Source organism: Chiloscyllium punctatum, chromosome 49 (assembly GCF_047496795.1).
Source record: "Chiloscyllium punctatum isolate Juve2018m chromosome 49, sChiPun1.3, whole genome shotgun sequence".
In the NCBI taxonomy this organism is placed as follows: Eukaryota; Metazoa; Chordata; class Chondrichthyes; order Orectolobiformes; family Hemiscylliidae; genus Chiloscyllium; species Chiloscyllium punctatum.
Window position 1 is genome coordinate 34997037 of NC_092787.1, and position 16051 is coordinate 35013087.

The 16051-nt window shown below is 43.8% G+C and overlaps 7 non-coding genes across 7 annotated transcripts; all 7 read right to left on the minus strand.

Annotated features, from left to right (window-relative positions):
* Nucleotides 1–808: 808 nt before the first annotated feature.
* trnai-uau (transfer RNA isoleucine (anticodon UAU)) lies at nt 809–904 on the minus strand. Its single transcript has 2 exons — nt 867–904; nt 809–844 (listed from the first exon to the last, which is right to left on the minus strand). It is a non-coding gene; the product is annotated as a tRNA-Ile (tRNA).
* Nucleotides 905–5253: 4349 nt separating this feature from the next.
* Nucleotides 5254–5349, minus strand: trnai-uau (transfer RNA isoleucine (anticodon UAU)). The gene is made up of 2 exons: nt 5312–5349; nt 5254–5289 (listed from the first exon to the last, which is right to left on the minus strand). It is a non-coding gene; the product is annotated as a tRNA-Ile (tRNA).
* Nucleotides 5350–6645: 1296 nt separating this feature from the next.
* Nucleotides 6646–6741, minus strand: trnaf-gaa (transfer RNA phenylalanine (anticodon GAA)). Its single transcript has 2 exons — nt 6704–6741; nt 6646–6681 (listed from the first exon to the last, which is right to left on the minus strand). It is a non-coding gene; the product is annotated as a tRNA-Phe (tRNA).
* A 4350-nt stretch (nt 6742–11091) lies between these two features.
* On the minus strand, nt 11092–11187 carry trnat-ugu (transfer RNA threonine (anticodon UGU)). Its single transcript has 2 exons — nt 11150–11187; nt 11092–11127 (listed from the first exon to the last, which is right to left on the minus strand). It is a non-coding gene; the product is annotated as a tRNA-Thr (tRNA).
* A 1431-nt stretch (nt 11188–12618) lies between these two features.
* On the minus strand, nt 12619–12714 carry trnai-uau (transfer RNA isoleucine (anticodon UAU)). Its single transcript has 2 exons — nt 12677–12714; nt 12619–12654 (listed from the first exon to the last, which is right to left on the minus strand). It is a non-coding gene; the product is annotated as a tRNA-Ile (tRNA).
* A 1295-nt stretch (nt 12715–14009) lies between these two features.
* Nucleotides 14010–14105, minus strand: trnaf-gaa (transfer RNA phenylalanine (anticodon GAA)). The gene is made up of 2 exons: nt 14068–14105; nt 14010–14045 (listed from the first exon to the last, which is right to left on the minus strand). It is a non-coding gene; the product is annotated as a tRNA-Phe (tRNA).
* A 1296-nt stretch (nt 14106–15401) lies between these two features.
* trnaf-gaa (transfer RNA phenylalanine (anticodon GAA)) lies at nt 15402–15497 on the minus strand. The gene is made up of 2 exons: nt 15460–15497; nt 15402–15437 (listed from the first exon to the last, which is right to left on the minus strand). It is a non-coding gene; the product is annotated as a tRNA-Phe (tRNA).
* Between the last annotated feature and the right edge of the window lie 554 nt (nt 15498–16051).

Sequence of the window (16051 nt, forward strand, 5' to 3'; positions counted from 1 at the left end):
CGGGTGAACAGTCTTGGGCTGTTTTCCCTGGATCATCGGAGGCTGAGTGGTGACCTTCAAACAACGTGTCTACGTGTACCTCAAATTTCAAAGAATTATGTGCCTGCAACCCTCGGTTCCTCAGGAGGGAATTTAACAGTGAGAGAAAGCCACTTGCGGTGGTTGGGGAACAATTTCGAATTTCTTTGACTTCACGTGTGAAGAAGATTATTGAACACTTAAGATTAAGAATGAAAAAAGCTGAGAGTTTTGAAAAGTTCGATCCGCGTGAGTCTGAAGTGAACCACATCCCGGAGACGCAATTCCTACTTTACCCTGGTGCCTTAAAGGTTTGATCACATTCAGATGATGCTCGGTCCATTTCGTACACTCTGCTCTCCGCCCAAGAAACCCACAAACAAGGTTCCGTCTTATTTTCATTTTGATCCTCTTCTTCTCAGCAGATCTTTATTTTAATCAGACAAATGTTCCAAGCAAAGCCGAATATAACATTCACACGGTTCAATGAGATCAATCTAATTCCTTTTTGATTACTACATCGACCTGTGTGAGTTTGTAGCCAGTTGAATAAAGAAATACCAACTAAACAGGGCTTGCCGGCAATTTAAATCAAGCAGACCGCTGATTGGAAGCATTTTTGAGCTGAACAAGGTTACCGATTGACGTTCCTGCCCAGATATGTCTCGACGTTTCAAATATTCCCAGGATACGTTGTTTGACTGCCGAGACCTTTCTCAGGAAATGACATTTGCCAAACCAGAGAAACTGGAATTTTCCAAGAGACTCTTTGGTCACGAGAAGATAAAACTGCTCCAGGTGAGGTTCGAACTCACAACCTCGGCATCACGCACGCAGAAACACTGACATATAAGTACCGCGCGCTGACCGATTGCGCCACTGGAGCCGCGCCGTCGCGGGCCTCCCGCGATAGCGAGTTATACTTCAGCGATTGAGAAATTGGCTGTGATGTAAGATTTTCCGGTTGTATTCACATCTGGTTCCTCACTTATTTGAGGAATTGGCTTCATTACACAGTGCTAAACTGGATTGATAATGAAAAATGCATTTTCAACATTTTCCTCGATTGTTCTCTGAGCCATTGAGGTCTTTAGTCAGTAGAAACCTTTTAATCTCTTTCTCGGTTCGCCTCAATTCCTGATCTTATCTTCGGCACCAAGTTCCAGAAGTTGATCTTGCTCTGAGTTTTGGCATCACAGACAAATAGAAACACACCCTTCGGTCCAATCGGTCCATGCCGAGCAGATATCCTAATCTAACCTCGTCTGTATGCCAGCATTTGTCCTATATCCCTCTCAAGCCTTCCGATGTGAATGTGTTCAGAAAATATTTACATGGATGTTGCCAGGTTTAAAGGACTTGAGCTAAAGGCCGCGGGTGAACAGTCTTGGGCTATTTTCCCTGGATCATCGGAGGCTGAGTGGTGACCTTCAAACAACGTGTCTACGTGTACCTCAAATTTCAAAGAATTATGTGCCTGCAACCCTCGGTTCCTCAGGAGGGAATTTAACAGTGAGAGAAAGCCACTTGCGGTGGTTGGGGAACAATTTCGAATTTCTTTGACTTCACGTGTGAAGAAGATTATTGAACACTTAAGATTAAGAATGAAAAAAGCTGAGAGTTTTGAAAAGTTATACCCCGGTGAGTCACCCCAGCGGCCACTTGCGGTGGTTGGGGAACAATTTCGAATTTCTTTGACTTGACGTGTGAAGAAGATTATTGAACACCTAAGATTGAGTATGAAAACATCTGAGAGTTTTGAAAAGTTCGATCCGCGTGAGTCTGAAGTGAACCACATCCCGGAGACGCAATTCCTACTTTACCCTGGTGCCTTAAAGGTTTGATCACATTCAGATGATGCTCGGTCCATTTCGTACACTCTGATCTCCGCCCAAGAAACCCACAAACAAGGTTCCGTCTTATTTGCATTTTGATCCTCTTCTTCTCAGCAGATCTTTATTTTAATCAGACAAATGTTCCAAGGAAAGCCGAATATAACATTCACACGGTTCAATGAGATCAATCTAATTCCTTTTTGATTACTACATCGACCTGTGTGAGTTTGTAGCCAGTTGAATAAAGAAATACCAACTAAACAGGGCTTGCCGGCAATTTAAATCAAGCAGACCGCTGATTGGAAGCATTTTTGAGCTGAACAAGGTTACCGATTGACGTTCCTGCCCAGATATGTCTTGACGTTTCAAATATTCCCAGGATACGTTGTTTGACTGCCGAGACCTTTCTCAGGAAATGACATTTGCCAAACCAGAGAAACTGGAATTTTCCAAGAGACTCTTTGGTCACGAGTAGATAAAACTGCTCCAGGTGAGGCTCGAACTCACAACCTCGGCATTACGCACGCAGAAACACTGACATATAAGTACCGCGCCTGACCGAATGCGACACTGGAGCCGCGCCGTCGCGGGCCTCCCAATATCGCGAGTTATACCTCAGCGATTGAGAAATTGGCTGCGATGTAAGATTTTCCGGTTGTATTCACATCTGGTTCCTCACTTATTTGAGGAATTGGCTTCATTACACAGTGCTAAACTGGATTGATAATGAAAAATGCATTTTCAACATTTTCCTCGATTGTTCTCTGAGCCATTGAGGTCTTTAGTCAGTAGAAACCTTATAATCTCATTCTCGGTTAGCCTCAATTACTGATCTTATCTTCGGCACCAAGTTCCAGAAGTTGATCTTGCTCTGAGTTTTGGCATCACAGACAAATAGAAACACACCCTTCGGTCCAATCGGTCCATGCCGAGCAGATATCCTAATCTAACCTCGTCTGTATGCCAGCATTTGTCCTATATCCCTCTCAAGCCTTCCGATGTGAATGTGTTCAGAAAAGATTTACATGGATGTTGCCAGGTTTAAAGGACTTGAGCTAAAGGCCGCGGGTGAACAGTCTTGGGCTGTTTTCCCTGGATCATCGGAGGCTGAGTGGTGACCTTCAAACAACGTGTCTACGTGTACCTCAAATTTCAAAGAATTATGTGCCTGCAACCCTCGGTTCCTCAGGAGGGAATTTAACAGTGAGAGAAAGCCACTTGCGGTGGTTGGGGAACAATTTCGAATTTCTTTGACTTCACGTGTGAAGAAGATTATTGAACACCTAAGATTGAGTATGAAAACATCTGAGAGTTTTGAAAAGTTCGATCCGCGTGAGTCTGAAGTGAACCACATCCCGGAGACGCAATTCCTACTTTACCCTGGTGCCTTAAAGGTTTGATCACATTCAGATGATGCTCGGTCCATTTCGTACACTCTGATCTCCGCCCAAGAAACCCACAAACAAGGTTCCGTCTTATTTGCATTTTGATCCTCTTCTTCTCAGCAGATCTTTATTTTAATCAGACAAATGTTCCAAGCAAAGCCGAATATAACATTCACACGGTTCAATGAGATCAATCTAATTCCTTTTTGATTACTACATCGACCTGTGTGAGTTTGTAGCCAGTTGAATAAAGAAATCCCAACTAAACAGGGCTTGCCGGCAATTTAAATCAAGCAGACCGCTGATTGGAAGCATTTTTGAGCTGAACAAGGTTACCGATTGACGTTCCTGCCCAGATATGTCTTGACGTTTCAAATATTCCCAGGATACGTTGTTTGACGGCCGAGACCTTTCTCAGGAAATGACATTTGCCAAATCAGAGAAACTGGAATTTTCCAAGAGACTCTTTGGTCACGAGTAGATAAAACTGCTCCAGATGAGGCTCGAACTCACAACCTCGGCATCACGCACGCAGAAACACTGACATTTCAGTACCGCGCGCTGACCGAATGCGACACTGGAGCCGCGCCGTCGGGAGCCTCCCAATATCGCGAGTTATACCTCAGCGATTGAGAAATTGGCTGTGATGTAAGATTTTCCGGTTGTATTCACATCTGGTTCCTCACTTATTTGAGGAATTGGCTTCATTAAACAGTGCTAAACTGGATTGATAATGAAAAATGCATTTTCAACATTTTCCTCGATTGTTCTCTGAGCCATTGAGGTCTTTAGTCAGTAGAAACCTTATAATCTCATTCTCGGTTAGCCTCAATTACTGATCTTATCTTCGGCACCAAGTTCCAGAAGTTGATCTTGCTCTGAGTTTTGGCATCACAGACAAATAGAAACACACCCTTCGGTCCAATCGGTCCATGCCGAGCAGATATCCTAATCTAACCTCGTCTGTATGCCAGCATTTGTCCTATACCCCTCTCAAGCCTTCCGATGTGAATGTGTTCAGAAAAGATTTACATGGATGTTGCCAGGTTTAAAGGACTTGAGCTAAAGGCCGCGGGTGAACAGTCTTGGGCTGTTTTCCCTGGATCATCGGAGGCTGAGTGGTGACCTTCAAACAACGTGTCTACGTGTACCTCAAATTTCAAAGAATTATGTGCCTGCAACCCTCGGTTCCTCAGGAGGGAATTTAACAGTGAGAGAAAGCCACTTGCGGTGGTTGGGGAACAATTTCGAATTTCTTTGACTTCACGTGTGAAGAAGATTATTGAACACTTAAGATTAAGAATGAAAAAAGCTGAGAGTTTTGAAAAGTTATACCCCGGTGAGTCACCCCAGCGGCCACTTGCGGTGGTTGGGGAACAATTTCGAATTTCTTTGACTTCACGTGTGAAGAAGATTATTGAACACCTAAGATTGAGTATGAAAACATCTGAGAGTTATGAAAAGTTCGATCCGCGTGAGTCTGAAGTGAACCACATCCCGGAGACGCAATTCCTACTTTACCCTGGTGCCTTAAAGGTTTGATCACATTCAGATGATGCTCGGTCCATTTCGTACACTCTGATCTCCGCCCAAGAAACCCACAAACAAGGTTCCGTCTTATTTGCATTTTGATCCTCTTCTTCTCAGCAGATCTTTATTTTAATCAGACAAATGTTCCAAGCAAAGCCGAATATAACATTCACACGGTTCAATGAGATCAATCTAATTCCTTTTTGATTACTACATCGACCTGTGTGAGTTTGTAGCCAGTTGAATAAAGAAATCCCAACTAAACAGGGCTTGCCGGCAATTTAAATCAAGCAGACCGCTGCTTGGAAGCATTTTTGAGCTGAACAACGTTACCGATTGACGTTCCTGCCCAGATATGTCTTGACGTTTCAAATATTCCCAGGATACATTGTTTGACGGCCGAGACCGTTCTCAGGAAATGACATTTGCCAAACCAGAGAAACTGGAATTTTCCAAGAGACTCTTTGGTCACGAGTAGATAAAACTGCTCCAGGTGAGGTTTGAACTCACAACCTCGGCATCACGCACGCAGAAACACTGACATATAAGCACCGCGCGCTGACCGATTGCGCCACTGGAGCTGCGCCGTAGCGGGCCTCCCAATATCGCGAGTTATACCTCAGCGATTGAGAAATTGGCTGTGATGTCAGATTTTCCGGTTGTATTCACATCTGGTTCCTCACTTATTTGAGGAATTGGCTTCATTACACAGTGCTAAACTGGATTGATAATGAAAAATGCATTTTCAACATTTTCCTCGATTGTTCTCTGAGCCATTGAGGTCTTTAGTCAGTAGAAACCTTATAATCTCATTCTCGGTTAGCCTCAATTACTGATCTTATCTTCGGCACCAAGTTCCAGAAGTTGATCCTGCTCTGAGTTTTGGCATCACAGACAAATAGAAACACACCCTTCGGTCCAATCGGTCCATGCCGAGCAGATATCCTAATCTAACCTCGTCTGTATGCCAGCATTTGTCCTATATCCCTCTCAAGCCTTCCGATGTGAATGTGTTCAGAAAAGATTTACATGGATGTTGCCAGGTTTAAAGGACTTGAGCTAAAGGCCGCGGGTGAACAGTCTTGGGCTGTTTTCCCTGGATCATCGGAGGCTGAGTGGTGACCTTCAAACAACGTGTCTACGTGTACCTCAAATTTCAAAGAATTATGTGCCTGCAACCCTCGGTTCCTCAGGAGAGAATTTAACAGTGAGAGAAAGCCACTTGCGGTGGTTGGGGAACAATTTCGAATTTCTTTGACTTCACGTGTGAAGAAGATTATTGAACACCTAAGATTGAGTATGAAAACATCTGAGAGTTTTGAAATGTTCGATCCGCGTGAGTCTGAAGTGAACCACATCCCGGAGACGCAATTCCTACTTTACCCTGGTGCCTTAAAGGTTTGATCACATTCAGATGATGCTCGGTCCATTTCGTACACTCTGATCTCCGCCCAAGAAACCCACAAACAAGGTTCCGTCTTATTTGCATTTTGATCCTCTTCTTCTCAGCAGATCTTTATTTTCATCAGACAAATGTTCCAAGCAAAGCCGAATATAACATTCACACGGTTCAATGAGATCAATCTAATTCCTTTTTGATTACTACATCGACCTGTGTGAGTTTGTAGCCAGTTGAATAAAGAAATACCAACTAAACAGGGCTTGCCGGCAATTTAAATCAAGCAGACCGCTGCTTGGAAGCATTTTTGAGCTGAACAACTTTACCGATTGACGTTCCTGCCCAGATATGTCTTGACGTTTCAAATATTCCCAGGATACGTTGTTTGACGGCCGAGACCTTTCTCAGGAAATGACATTTGCCAAACCAGAGAAACTGGAATTTTCCAAGAGACTCTTTGGTCACGAGTAGATAAAACTGCTCCAGGTGAGGTTCGAACTCACAACCTCGGCATCACGCACGCAGAAACACTGACACTTCAGTACCGCGCGCTGACCGATTGCGCCACTGGAGCCGCGCCGTCACGGGCCTCCCAATATCGCGAGTTATACCTCAGCGATTGAGAAATTGGCTGTGATGTAAGATTTTCCGGTTGTATTCACATCTGGTTCCTCACTTATTTGAGGAATTGGCTTCATTACACAGTGCTAAACTGGATTGATAATGAAAAATGCATTTTCAACATTTTCCTCGATTGTTCTCTGAGCCATTGAGGTCTTTAGTCAGTAGAAACCTTATAATCTCATTCTCGGTTAGCCTCAATTACTGATCTTATCTTCGGCACCAAGTTCCAGAAGTTGATCTTGCTCTGAGTTTTGGCATCACAGACAAATAGAAACACACCCTTCGCTCCAATCGGTCCATGCCGAGCAGATATCCTAATCTAACCTCGTCTGTATGCCAGCATTTGTCCTATATCCCTCTCAAGCCTTCCGATGTGAATGTGTTCAGAAAAGATTTACATGGATGTTGCCAGGTTTAAAGGACTTGAGCTAAAGGCCGCGGGTGAACAGTCTTGGGCTGTTTTCCCTGGATCATCGGAGGCTGAGTGGTGACCTTCAAACAACGTGTCTACGTGTACCTCAAATTTCAAAGAATTATGTGCCTGCAACCCTCGGTTCCTCAGGAGGGAATTTAACAGTGAGAGAAAGCCACTTGCGGTGGTTGGGGAACAATTTCGAATTTCTTTGACTTCACGTGTGAAGAAGATTATTGAACACCTAAGATTGAGTATGAAAACATCTGAGAGTTTTGAAAAGTTCGATCCGCGTGAGTCTGAAGTGAACCACATCCCGGAGACGCAATTCCTACTTTACCCTGGTGCCTTAAAGGTTTGATCACATTCAGATGATGCTCGGTCCATTTCGTACACTCTGATCTCCGCCCAAGAAACCCACAAACAAGGTTCCGTCTTATTTGCATTTTGATCCTCTTCTTCTCAGCAGATCTTTATTTTAATCAGACAAATGTTCCAAGCAAAGCCGAATATAACATTCACACGGTTCAATGAGATCAATCTAATTCCTTTTTGATTACTACATCGACCTGTGTGAGTTTGTAGCCAGTTGAATAAAGAAATCCCAACTAAACAGGGCTTGCCGGCAATTTAAATCAAGCAGACCGCTGATTGGAAGCATTTTTGAGCTGAACAAGGTTACCGATTGACGTTCCTGCCCAGATATGTCTTGACGTTTCAAATATTCCCAGGATACGTTGTTTGACTGCCGAGACCTTTCTCAGGAAATGACATTTGCCAAACCAGAGAAACTGGAATTTTCCAAGAGACTCTTTGGTCACGAGTAGATAAAACTGCTCCAGATGAGGCTCGAACTCACAACCTCGGCATCACGCACGCAGAAACACTGACATATAAGTACCGCGCGCTGACCGAATGCGAAACTGGAGCCGCGACGTCGGGAGCCTCCCAATATCGCAAGTTATACCTCAGCGATTGAGAAATTGGCTGTGATGTAAGATTTTCCGGTTGTCTTCACATCTGGTTCCTCACTTATTTGAGGAATTGGCTTCATTATACAGTGCTAAACTGGATTGATAATGAAAAATGCATTTTCAACATTTTCCTCGATTGTTCTCTGAGCCATTGAGGTCTTTAGTCAGTAGAAACCTTATAATCTCATTCTCGGTTAGCCTCAATTACTGATCTTATCTTCGGCACCAAGTTCCAGAAGTTGATCTTGCTCTGAGTTTTGGCATCACAGACAAATAGAAACACACCCTTCGGTCCAATCGGTCCATGCCGAGCAGATATCCTAATCTAACCTCGTCTGTACGCCAGCATTTGTCCTATACCCCTCTCAAGCCTTCCGATGTGAATGTGTTCAGAAAAGATTTACATGGATATTGCCAGGTTTAAAGGACTTGAGCTAAAGGCCGCGGGTGAACAGTCTTGGGCTGTTTTCCCTGGATCATCGGAGGCTGAGTGGTGACCTTCAAACAACGTGTCTACGTGTACCTCAAATTTCAAAGAATTATGTGCCTGCAACCCTCGGTTCCTCAGGAGGGAATTTAACAGTGAGAGAAAGCCACTTGCGGTGGTTGGGGAACAATTTCGAATTTCTTTGACTTCACGTGTGAAGAAGATTATTGAACACTTAAGATTAAGAATGAAAAAAGCTGAGAGTTTTGAAAAGTTATACCCCGGTGAGTCACCCCAGCGGCCACTTGCGGTGGTTGGGGAACAATTTCGAATTTCTTTGACTTCACGTGTGAAGAAGATTATTGAACACCTAAGATTGAGTATGAAAACATCTGAGAGTTTTGAAAAGTTCGATCCGCGTGAGTCTGAAGTGAACCACATCCCGGAGACGCAATTCCTACTTTACCCTGGTGCCTTAAAGGTTTGATCGCATTCAGATGATGCTAGGTCCATTTCGTACACTCTGATCTCCGCCCAAGAAACCCACAAACAAGGTTCCGTCTTATTTGCATTTTGATCCTCTTCTTCTCAGCAGATCTTTATTTTAATCAGACAAATGTTCCAAGCAAAGCCGTATATAACATTCACACGGTTCCATGAGATCAATCTAATTCCTTTTTGATTACTACATCGACCTGTGTGAGTTTGTAGCCAGTTGAATAAAGAAATCCCAACTAAACAGGGCTTGCCGGCAATTTAAATCAAGCAGACCGCTGATTGGAAGCATTTTTGAGCTGAACAAGGTTACCGATTGACGTTCCTGCCCAGATATGTCTTGACGTTTCAAATATTCCCAGGATACGTTGTTTGACTGCCGAGACCTTTCTCAGGAAATGACATTTGCCAAACCAGAGAAACTGGAATTTTCCAAGAGACTCTTTGGTCACGAGTAGATAAAACTGCTCCAGGTGAGGCTCGAACTCACAACCTCGGCATCACGCACGCAGAAACACTGACATATAAGTACTGCGCGCTGACCGAATGCGACACTGGAGCCGCGCCGTCGGGGGCCTCGCAATATCGCGAGTTATACCTCAGCGATTGAGAAATTGGCTGTGATGTAAGATTTTCCGGTTGTATTCACATCTGGTTCCTCACTTATTTGAGGAATTGGCTTCATTACACAGTGCTAAACTGGATTGATAATGAAAAATGCATTTTCAACATTTTCCTCGATTGTTCTCTGAGCCATTGAGGTCTTTAGTCAGTAGAAACCTTATAATCTCATTCTCGGTTAGCCTCAATTACTGATCTTATCTTCGGCACAAAGTTCCAGAAGTTGATCTTGCTCTGAGTTTTGGCATCACAGACAAATAGAAACACACCCTTCGGTCCAATCGGTCCATGCCGAGCAGATATCCTAATCTAACCTCGTCTGTATGCCAGCATTTGTCCTATATCCCTCTCAAGCCTTCCGATGTGAATGTGTTCAGAAAAGATTTACATGGATGTTGCCAGGTTTAAAGGACTTGAGCTAAAGGCCGCGGGTGAACAGTCTTGGGCTGTTTTCCCTGGATCATCGGAGGCTGAGTGGTGACCTTCAAACAACGTGTCTACGTGTACCTCAAATTTCAAAGAATTATGTGCCTGCAACCCTCGGTTCCTCAGGAGGGAATTTAACAGTGAGAGAAAGCCACTTGCGGTGGTTGGGGAACAATTTCGAATTTCTTTGACTTCACGTGTGAAGAAGATTATTGAACACTTAAGATTAAGAATGAAAAAAGCTGAGAGTTTTGAAAAGTTATACCCCGGTGTGTCACCCCAGCGGCCACTTGCGGTGGTTGGGGAACAATTTCGAATTTCTTTGACTTCACGTGTGAAGAAGATTATTGAACACCTAAGATTAAGTATGAAAACATCTGAGAGTTTTGAAAAGTTCGATCCGCGTGAGTCTGAAGTGAACCACATCCCGGAGACGCAATTCCTACTTTACCCTGGTGCCTTAAAGGTTTGATCACATTCAGATGATGCTCGGTCCATTTCGTACACTCTGATCTCCGCCCAAGAAACCCACAAACAAGGTTCCGTCTTATTTGCATTTTGATCCTCTTCTTCTCAGCAGATCTTTATTTTAATCAGACAAATGTTCCAAGCAAAGCCGAATATAACATTCACACGGTTCAATGAGATCAATCTAATTCCTTTTTGATTACTACATCGACCTGTGTGAGTTTGTAGCCAGTTGAATAAAGAAATACCAACTAAACAGGGCTTGCCGGCAATTTAAATCAAGCAGACCGCTGATTGGAAGCATTTTTGAGCTGAACAAGGTTACCGATTGACGTTCCTGCCCAGATATGTCTTGACGTTTCAAATATTCCCAGGATACGTTGTTTGACTGCCGAGACCTTTCTCAGGAAATGACATTTGCCAAACCAGAGAAACTGGAATTTTCCAAGAGACTCTTTGGTCACGAGTAGATAAAACTGCTCCAGGTGAGGCTCGAACTCACAACCTCGGCATCACGCACGCATAAACACTGACATACAAGTACCGCGCGCTGACCGAATGCGACACTGGAGCCGCGCCGTAGCGGGCCTCCCAATATCGCGAGTTATACCTCAGCGATTGAGAAATTGGCTGTGATGTAAGATTTTCCGGTTGTATTCACATCTGGTTCCTCACTTATTTGAGGAATTGGCTTCATTACACAGTGCTAAACTGGATTGATAATGAAAAATGCATTTTCAACATTTTCCTCGATTGTTCTCTGAGCCATTGAGGTCTTTAGTCAGTAGAAACCTTATAATCTCATTCTCGGTTAGCCTCAATTACTGATCTTATCTTCGGCACCAAGTTCCAGAAGTTGATCTTGCTCTGAGTTTTGGCATCACAGACAAATAGAAACACACCCTTCGGTCCAATCGGTCCATGCCGAGCAGATATCCTTATCTAACCTCGTCTGTATGCCAGCATTTGTCCTATATCCCTCTCAAGCCTTCCGATGTGAATGTGTTCAGAAAAGATTTACATGGATGTTGCCAGGTTTAAAGGACTTGAGCTAAAGGCCGCGGGTGAACAGTCTTGGGCTGTTTTCCCTGGATCATCGGAGGCTGAGTGGTGACCTTCAAACAACGTGTCTACGTGTACCTCAAATTTCAAAGAATTATGTGCCTGCAACCCTCGGTTCCTCAGGAGGGAATTTAACAGTGAGAGAAAGCCACTTGCGGTGGTTGGGGAACAATTTCGAATTTCTTTGACTTCACGTGTGAAGAAGATTATTGAACACTTAAGATTAAGAATGAAAAAAGCTGAGAGTTTTGAAAAGTTATACCCCGGTGAGTCACCCCAGCGGCCACTTGCGGTGGTTGGGGAACAATTTCGAATTTCTTTGACTTCACGTGTGAAGAAGATTATTGAACACCTAAGATTGAGTATGAAAACATCTGAGAGTTTTGAAAAGTTCGATCCGCGTGAGTCTGAAGTGAACCACATCCCGGAGACGCAATTCCTACTTTACCCTTCTGGCTTAAAGGTTTGATCACATTCAGATGATGCTAGGTCCATTTCGTACACTCTGATCTCCGCCCAAGAAACCCACAAACAAGGTTCCGTCTTATTTGCATTTTGATCCTCTTCTTCTCAGCAGATCTTTATTTTAATCAGACAAATGTTCCAAGCAAAGCCGAATATAACATTCACACGGTTCAATGAGATCAATCTAATTCCTTTTTGATTACTACATCGACCTGTGTGAGTTTGTAGCCAGTTGAATAAAGAAATACCAACTAAACAGGGCTTGCCGGCAATTTAAATCAAGCAGACCGCTGATTGGAAGCATTTTTGAGCTGAACAAGGTTACCGATTGACGTTCCTGCCCAGATATGTCTTGACGTTTCAAATATTCCCAGGATACGTTGTTTGACTGCCGAGACCTTTCTCAGGAAATGACATTTGCCAAACCAGAGAAACTGGAATTTTCCAAGAGACTCTTTGGTCACGAGGAGATAAAACTGCTCCAGGTGAGGCTCGAACTCACAACCTCGGCATTACGCACGCAGAAACACTGACATATAAGTACAGCACGCAGACCGATTGCGCCACTGGAGCCGCGCCGTCACGGGCCTCCCAATATCGCGAGTTATACCTCAGCGATTGAGAAATTGGCTGTGATGTAAGATTTTCCGGTTGTATTCACATCTGGTTCCTCACTTATTTGAGGAATTGGCTTCATTACACAGTGCTAAACTGGATTGATAATGAAAAATGCATTTTCAACATTTTCCTCGATTGTTCTCTGAGCCATTGAGGTCTTTTTCAGTAGAAACCTTATAATCTCATTCTCGGTTAGCCTCAATTACTGATCTTATCTTCGGCACCAAGTTCCAGAAGTTGATCTTGCTCTGAGTTTTGGCATCACAGACAAATAGAAACACACCCTGCGGTCCAATCGGTCCATGCCGAGCAGATATCCTAATCTAACCTCGTCTGTATGCCAGCATTTGTCCTATATCCCTCTCAAGCCTTCCGATGTGAATGTGTTCAGAAAAGATTTACATGGATGTTGCCAGGTTTAAAGGACTTGAGCTAAAGGCCGCGGGTGAACAGTCTTGGGCTGTTTTCCCTGGATCATCGGAGGCTGAGTGGTGACCTTCAAACAACGTGTCTACGTGTACCTCAAATTTCAAAGAATTATGTGCCTGCAACCCTCGGTTCCTCAGGAGGGAATTTAACAGTGAGAGAAAGCCACTTGCGGTGGTTGGGGAACAATTTCGAATTTCTTTGACTTCACGTGTGAAGAAGATTATTGAACACCTAAGATTGAGTATGAAAACATCTGAGAGTTTTGAAAAGTTCGATCCGCGTGAGTCTGAAGTGAACCACATCCCGGAGACGCAATTCCTACTTTACCCTGGTGCCTTAAAGGTTTGATCACATTCAGATGATGCTCGGTCCATTTCGTACACTCTGATCTCCGCCCAAGAAACCCACAAACAAGGTTCCGTCTTATTTGCATTTTGATCCTCTTCTTCTCAGCAGATCTTTATTTTAATCAGACAAATGTTCCAAGCAAAGCCGAATATAACATTCACACGGTTCAATGAGATCAATCTAATTCCTTTTTGATTACTACATCGACCTGTGTGAGTTTGTAGCCAGTTGAATAAAGAAATCCCAACTAAACAGGGCTTGCCGGCAATTTAAATCAAGCAGACCGCTGATTGGAAGCATTTTTGAGCTGAACAAGGTTACCGATTGACGTTCCTGCCCAGATATGTCGTGACGTTTCAAATATTCCCAGGATACGTTGTTTGACGGCCGAGACCGTTCTCAGGAAATGACATTTGCCAAACCAGAGAAACTGGAATTTTCCAAGAGACTCTTTGGTCACGAGTAGATAAAACTGCTCCAGGTGAGGTTCGAACTCACAACCTCTGCATCACGCACGCAGAAACACTGACATTTCAGTACTGCGTGCTGACCGATTGCGCCACTGGAGCCGCGCCGTCGCGGGCCTCCCAATATCGCGAGTTATACCTCAGCGATTGAGAAATTGGCTGTGATGTAAGATTTTCCGGTTGTATTCACATCTGGTTCCTCACTTATTTGAGGAATTGGCTTCATTACACAGTGCTAAACTGGATTGATAATGAAAAATGCATTTTCAACATTTTCCTCGATTGTTCTCTGAGCCATTGAGGTCTTATGTCAGTAGAAACCTTATAATCTCATTCTCGGTTAGCCTCAATTACTGATCTTATCTTCGGCACCAAGTTCCAGAAGTTGATCCTGCACTGAGTTTTGGCATCACAGACAAATAGAAACACACCCTTCGGTCCAATCGGTCCATGCCGAGCAGATATCCTAATCTAACCTCGTCTGTATGCCAGCATTTGTCCTATATCCCTCTCAAGCCTTCCGATGTGAATGTGTTCAGAAAAGATTTACATGGATGTTGCCAGGTTTAAAGGACTTGAGCTAAAGGCCGCGGGTGAACAGTCTTGGGGTGTTTTCCCTGGATCATCGGAGGCTGAGTGGTGACCTTCAAACAACGTGTCTACGTGTACCTCAAATTTCAAAGAATTATGTGCCTGCAACCCTCGGTTCCTCAGGAGGGAATTTAACAGTGAGAGAAAGCCACTTGCGATGGTTGGGGAACAATTTCGAATTTCTTTGACTTCACGTGTGAAGAAGATTATTGAACACCTAAGATTGAGTATGAAAACATCTGAGAGTTTTGAAATGTTCGATCCGCGTGAGTCTGAAGTGAACCACATCCCGGAGATGCAATTCCTACTTTACCCTGGTGCCTTAAAGGTTTGATCACATTCAGATGATGCTCGGTCCATTTCGTACACTCTGATCTCCGCCCAAGAAACCCACAAACAAGGTTCCGTCTTATTTGCATTTTGATCCTCTTCTTCTCAGCAGATCTTTATTTTCATCAGACAAATGTTCCAAGCAAAGCCGAATATAACATTCACACGGTTCAATGAGATCAATCTAATTCCTTTTTGATTACTACATCGACCTGTGTGAGTTTGTAGCCAGTTGAATAAAGAAATACCAACTAAACAGGGCTTGCCGGCAATTTAAATCAAGCAGACCGCTGCTTGGAAGCATTTTTGAGCTGAACAACGTTACCGATTGACGTTCCTGCCCAGATATGTCTTGACGTTTCAAATATTCCCAGGATACGTTGTTTGACGGCCGAGACCTTTCTCAGGAAATGACATTTGCCAAACCAGAGAAACTGGAATTTTCCAAGAGACTCTTTGGTCACGAGTAGATAAAACTGCTCCAGGTGAGGTTCGAACTCACAACCTCGGCATCACGCACGCAGAAACACTGACACTTCAGTACCGCGCGCTGACCGATTGCGCCACTGGAGCCGCGCCGTCGCGGGCCTCCCAATATCGCGAGTTATACCTCAGCGATTGAGAAATTGGCTGTGATGTAAGATTTTCCGGTTGTATTCACATCTGGTTCCTCACTTATTTGAGGAATTGGCTTCATTACACAGTGCTAAACTGGATTGATAATGAAAAATGCATTTTCAACATTTTCCTCGATTGTTCTCTGAGCCATTGAGGTCTTTAGTCAGTAGAAACCTTATAATCTCATTCTCGGTTAGCCTCAATTACTGATCTTATCTTCGGCACAAAGTTCCAGAAGTTGATCTTGCTCTGAGTTTTGGCATCACAGACAAATAGAAACACACCCTTCGGTCCAATCGGTCCATGCCGAGCAGATATCCTAATCTAACCTCGTCTGTATGCCAGCATTTGTCCTATATCCCTCTCAAGCCTTCCGATGTGAATGTGTTCAGAAAAGATTTACATGGATGTTGCCAGGTTTAAAGGACTTGAGCTAAAGGCCGCGGGTGAACAGTCTTGGGCTGTTTTCCCTGGATCATCGGAGGCTGAGTGGTGACCTTCAAACAACG